Below are 6,189 nucleotides of genomic sequence, written 5' to 3'. Positions count from 1 at the left end.
TCATTCTCCTCAGAAGTGGAACTATTGGGGGGTGGGGAGAGACGCACTGACATGTCCTACTCAAAACTCTCCCTTTGCACCCACAACTCAATCTCTGACCCAGATGACCTTCTTAGTCACCATCCTTTCAGATTCAATATGAACACTGTATATCAATAATGATGACATATGTGTATTCTCCCTCATCAGAACAGCACTGAAGGGCACTCCAGCTATTGATCCCAGAGAGCCATCATCAGTGCCGTGGCCTAAAGTCATGAATACACTCCTGAGTGCTTCAGTGTTCTTCCATCCATAATTTCAGGTTCACACTGAGCTCACATTTCTTTGGGTGACAGGAAAAGCAAACAACCCAACTTCACCATTTCTACCATCTTCAAAATATGCCAGAAATTACCATAGCATATTATCATTTGCTTCTCAAATGATGGCTTCTGACAGGCTCCCCAACTTGCACTGTCTATCTGTGGTACCAAGAAACTTTCAACCTTTAAGAGTCTAGTGTACTGCACACCTGTGAAAGCATCAACCAATAGGTACATTCTAACCTCAGATTAGATCATAAGAAACATCCGTTCTCATTTCTAAGAGAATCACACGGAGTCTCCCATGTCTCCCTTGGGCAACTGAAGGTCATTATGCACTTCTTTGATATAATTATAATCCCCTCATTTTGTCTTCTGCTATCCAGCCTGTTTAATGCCATCAGCATAATATTCAAAACTAATAACTTTTTCTTCTCATATTAAATATCATGCCATTTTCTTACCATTTTCTAGAAGGGCTCTAATGGGGAAAACCCCAAGAAAAATTAAAATCCCCTGAACTTCTCCTTCACTGGGATCTTTACGCCACTATTTTAACTTCTTCTTAGTATTTATTTGACCAACAATTTATATGTATAAACATTTGAAATTTTTATCCAAATTATTTCTTTAATTGGCTAAGAGTATTGGCTGCTTTGCCAGAGGACCTGGGTTCTATCTCCAGTATCCAGATAGTTCACAACTCTCTGTAACTCCAGGTCTACGGGTACCTAATGCCCTCTCCTGGCCTCTGTGAGCACTACACACATGTGGTACACAGGCATGGTGCATATCTAACACTCACACACATACCATAAATTCATAAAACAAAATAAACTATTAAAATAGTAACCCAGAAGCTCCTGTTCTGGATATATATGAAAAGATGGCATCATCCCTTCTAAAGATTCCGTGTTCATTGAAATATAATTTAAAATAGTCAGGCTCCACAGGGCAATAAAATAAGTATCTACCCATGAATGGATGAATGTTTAAAATTATGATGTATATATACAAAGAATATTATTCAGCCCTACAAAAGAATGAATTCTGTCCATCAGCTACAACATGGATGAACCTGGAGTCAAGAGAAATAAGAATCACACAGAAACAAAAGTATCACATGATCTCATTAATATGTGGACTCTAAAGCATACTCAAATACAGATGTAGAGTTCAAAACCCTGGTTACTATGGATGAGAAGTAGATGGGACAGGAAGGAGGTGGAAGTTATAATAAAGGATATAAGTTAGGAAATATGTAGGGAGAAAAAATTCACATACCTAATGTATAGCATGAAGACTTTAGATGATAAAAGTGTTCTAGAACTAACAATATAGCTCAGTTGGCTGAGAATTTGACTAGGATGCACAAACCCCTGGGTTTGATTCCCAGTACCCGGTAAACCAGGTGTGGTGACATGCAGCTGTGATCCTGAGATGGACTCAGGAGGATACATAGGTAGTTCAAGGCCAGCCTAAGCTATATAAAACCCTGTCCCAAAACAACATTCTGTGTGTTAGATTCATACTATTTATTACAGCTATTATTGCCACAAATAATATATAGCTATGTGAAACCATAGCTATATTAATTTCCTTTCACTAGAGCAAGCTTTTTACTATTTAAATATTATATTACTTGAGATATACACAATAAGGTATGTTTTTAAAAGGACCATGTATTTTAAAAACACTGCAATTGATGTATTTTTTTTATGTTTCACTCTGTGAATCTTTACCTGTCATTCAAATACATTTTTAAGTAAAGGCTTTTTGCAACATGTTTCTGTTCATTATTATTTCATGTTTGTGACTTACTACCAATCAAATCAATAGTGTGGTCACAGTACGTATATTCTCATTAATTGGTTGGCAGCACCAGACAAGGAGACCACATAATTGCCTCAGCTATAAGGTTATTTAGCTGCGTGACTCAGTGAGTCACTGCTCACATTGCCACAGCTATAATTAATCACACCGAATTTTAGTGTTTTCATCTATAAATTAAAGGAGTTAAATTAAATTGTTTCTCAGTAATTTTCAGTATTCTAATTTTAAAACTTAATGGTCTGTAGGGCCAACCAACAGCTAGGTAAGAGACAGAGCTAAAGAATAGCTCTGGGACACCCAAGGCCTAGAACTAACCATGATGACTCATCCCCAAAAAGAGCATAAAAGTAACTGAGAAGACAGCTCAATGGGTAAAGAGCTTGCTGTTCAAGGATGAGAACAGAGTTCAGATCCAGTATGCATGGAAGCTGGGCATGGAGACTCATGTGTGCCATGCCAGCAATGAGGGGAAAGAGACAGGACTCCAGGAGCTGACTATACAGCCAGGCTAGCAAAACAGTGAACAGTGAGCTCTAGATTCAGTGAAAGACTTTGTATAAAAAAAAAGAAGAAAGAAAAGAAAAGCGTTGAGTGGTATTGAGGAAGATATTCAATACCCACAGTTGGACTCCTCAAGCACATACATGGATGAAACTACCTGAACACACGTGTATATCATAGGCACACACACATACACAAGCATATATGCACTTACACATGTACTCACACACACACATAAGTACATAAATGAAAAAAAACCCTTTCTTAGAATTGTTCTGGCCAAAAGTATAAACAAATCAAGCACCCAATGAACAAATACATATTATAAAATGTGAGGAAAAATAAGAATAAGACCCAGTTTCAGAGCACGCAGAGCACCATCTGTGTCAAGGAGCAGGAAACCTGGGTAGGAAGTAATGACTGACAGACACTATGAGCATCTATTAGAAAATCTGCAAGAATTAACTCTATGATTTAAGAATAAAGTATAACTTATTAAAAAATTGAGTGGATACCAAAAAATACTTAAATCAATAGCTTTTTAATATATTAACAATAGTAAACGAAGCTAGAAATTTTTGCCATTTCCCGTTCATAAGCATGATTACATGAACCGCAGAATGCCTCTAAATGAGCTAAAGTAAAAAATAGCAATATAGATAAAAGTTTTAAAACTGACTCACTGTCACAGAACCAGCTGATCATAATCTGAAATCTATGAAAATAACCCAAAGTATGGCTTTCATTATTTGAACAGTCATCTCTGGTATTCATTACAATGAGAAAAATTAATTCTAACATGCAGGCTTACTGAAATTTTTAATTATAGTACAAGGATACAAGTCCAAACTGAGCTTGGTGATCACATTCAGCTGAGGAGGTGTAAGTCAGATTTAAAGCCAAGCAGAGCATCTAGGATTGTGGAGCAGAATGTTGGGCAAGAGTAAACTACTCAGAACAGGGGTGTGCCAGAGAAGGGCACATCTCTATTCAGCCAAAGACTCTTATATTAGAAGAAATGACTTGGGGCTAGAAAGAAAACCTCTGCAAAACAGGGAGAACAGTTCCCTAGGGTCACACAGATTTGGGGATAATGTGTATATTGCTACTAACTAGACTATAATGAATGCATAGCATACATTATAACCAACAGGTACCTCAAAAAGGTGCTCATCGGCTTTGTGATGAGTAAGTTGTCCCTAGAAGTGGCTATGCATCTCCTCTAAATGCATTATAGAATGATTTAAAGAATCCAACTGACTACAAGTAAGCTGAAATCCAATAAGTTTCAACTAACTCTATCAATCAATAACATGAAATTCATTATGTACACGGCATAATAAAAATTAACATAGATCCATTGTCCATGGACATAAAAGAACTGTGACACATACCCTCAATGAAATACTATTCACCAATAAAAAGAAGGAAATCCTGTTACTTTAAACAATATGTATGATGTGAAACAGGCATAAAACATGCATGTGGAAAGTTTATAAAGTTGGTGTGATTAAAGTATGTTTTATACTTTTATGAAATACTCAAAAAATATTTTTTTTAAAAAAAATGTAAGTTGATCTCAATGAAATGCCAAACAGAATGTTTAGCACAGCCTGGGATTGCTGCTAGGGACAGAGCAGTGGAGAAGATCCAGGATGCAGACAGATAAGGATAGTAACTGTAACATTCTGTAAGCAGAGGAGAGTGTTACTGATTGAGTATTTCAAAAGAGTTTTGGAGAAGAATCTCAATATTCTCAACAAAGAGTAATTCATGGATATATTCATAGTTTATATGTATATAAATGTATTTTACACATGCAAATTTGAGGGAAAATATGTCAGATACCAAGATAGGATCACTATACTTTATATACTTTATAAATTACATAAGTGTGTCAAATCATAAATGCTCATTAAGAATTAAAATAAAGGAGGCTGGAGAAATGGCTCAGTCAAGAAGCACCAGCTGCTCTTGCCAAGGACCCAGATTCAATTCCCAGTACCCACATGGTGGCTCACAACCATCTGTAACTTCAATTCCAGTGCTCATATGCCCTCTTCTAGCCTCTGAAAGTACCAAGAGTACACAATGATGCACAAACACACATGCAAACAAAGCTCCTATACACATAAAATACTTTTTAAGGAACTGAAATATAAAATTAACTACAAACATGCACAAAGTTATATGACCTAAAACATAATTTCACCAAAATACACACAGAAATGACCATTCAATGGCTCTAGTAAATAAGTATAGTAAAACCATCATAAACAGCATCTGTATGTTTAAGATGAAAAAGAAATCTTGAGCAGGATATAAAACATAAAAACAATCCCAAATAAAATTTTAGAGATGAAAATTATAAAGATCTGTAACAAAAAAAAGTCTGATTAACATATTTGACAGGCAGGTCTTAAGACAACCATAGCGATTACCCAAAATGAAGCACAGACAGCTATCACTAACATGCTGAGAAAATGTCAGTACCAACATTTTAACTGAGTGGAAACATCATTTAAAACTGAATACTAAATAAAAACTTACCCAGACTAGTAAGTGTGAAGAAAATGTGCAACCAACAGACACACAAGAAAAAATAAGATATTTGAAAGTCAATCAATGCATGTCATTCTATCAGACATCTGAGAAAAGAGATGGTGAAGCAAAATAAAGAATAACAACATCCATTCATGATACGTTAAAAACAAAACTGTAGAAGCTGGAGAGAGGAGTTCAGTCTCCAGCACCCACATTAGGCTGCTCACATCTGCCTGTAACGCCAACTCCAAGGGACCTGGCAACCTCTCCTGGTCTACAATAGTACCTCACACACATAATCCACACACAGACACATATTATACATACACACAATTTAAAAGTAAAAATAAGATTTAGCAACTGTAGCAAACCAGGCATCCTCCAGCTTACGCAAAGAACCAGATATCATAGTATTATTGGTTTGTACTCTATATCTTATGAATTTTCTCCTTGCTCATGGTGTTTGTTTATGTTGGATTTTAAATTGTTATGTTTTCTTTATTTATTTAGGTTGAAGCTGAATAAAATATTTAAAACTTTTCTTCTTTTCAAATAAAATCATTTATTGCTATGAATTTTCTTGTAAGTACTGCACTGGCAGGATCCACACATTTGATACATGGTGCTCACACCCTTCCTTAGTTTAAAATCCTGACTCATTTCCTTTTTTGTTTAATTTTAGCCCATGTGCTATTTAGAAATATCATATATTATATCCAACTAGTTGGAAATTTTCCAGACATCTCTTGGCAATGCTTTCTGATTTAATCCTATTGTTAAAGAACAGACACCGGCCTGATCCAGCAGTATATAATAACCCTGCCTCCTTGTTTATCAATGTGTAATAACCTCATCTCCTTGTTAAGCTATATTCAATATCCTCACCCCTCTATTCACCTGTATATAATAAATATAATTAGCCTCCAGGCTACTGAGGTTTCCCCATCAAAGAGCCCAACACATTCAATTCCAGCTTTTCTATGTGCCATGTGTTTGTCTTTTCTTT

The sequence above is a fragment of the Arvicanthis niloticus genome, chromosome 6 (assembly GCF_011762505.2).
Source record: "Arvicanthis niloticus isolate mArvNil1 chromosome 6, mArvNil1.pat.X, whole genome shotgun sequence".
Classification (NCBI taxonomy): Eukaryota; Metazoa; Chordata; class Mammalia; order Rodentia; family Muridae; genus Arvicanthis; species Arvicanthis niloticus.
The sequence above is the reverse complement of the archived record's forward strand: the minus strand, read 5'-3'. Positions refer to the sequence as shown.